Raw genomic sequence first — 277 nt, 5'->3', positions numbered from 1 at the left:
CTCACAGCTCGCGCACGCGGCAGATTCACCAGTTTCTAATCAACAGTTGTGCGCGCTCCCGTGAACATCTTTCTTCCAAATTGGAGCGCGCACATACCGTACCGTAATAGCCTATTTGAATAACTTTACTGAAGCTATTATAATCGATAATCGTGAAAGTAACTATGACATATAATAATTTTAAAGAAAACTTTACAATTAGAGGTATTAACTCAATTTAGTTTTCTTCTTAATGCTTTACTCCACTTATGTGAAAAATGAAAGTGAAAATCTGGTA

Source organism: Symphodus melops (assembly GCF_947650265.1).
Source record: "Symphodus melops genome assembly, chromosome: 12".
Taxonomy (NCBI): Eukaryota; Metazoa; Chordata; class Actinopteri; order Labriformes; family Labridae; genus Symphodus; species Symphodus melops.
The sequence above is the reverse complement of the archived record's forward strand: the minus strand, read 5'-3'. Positions refer to the sequence as shown.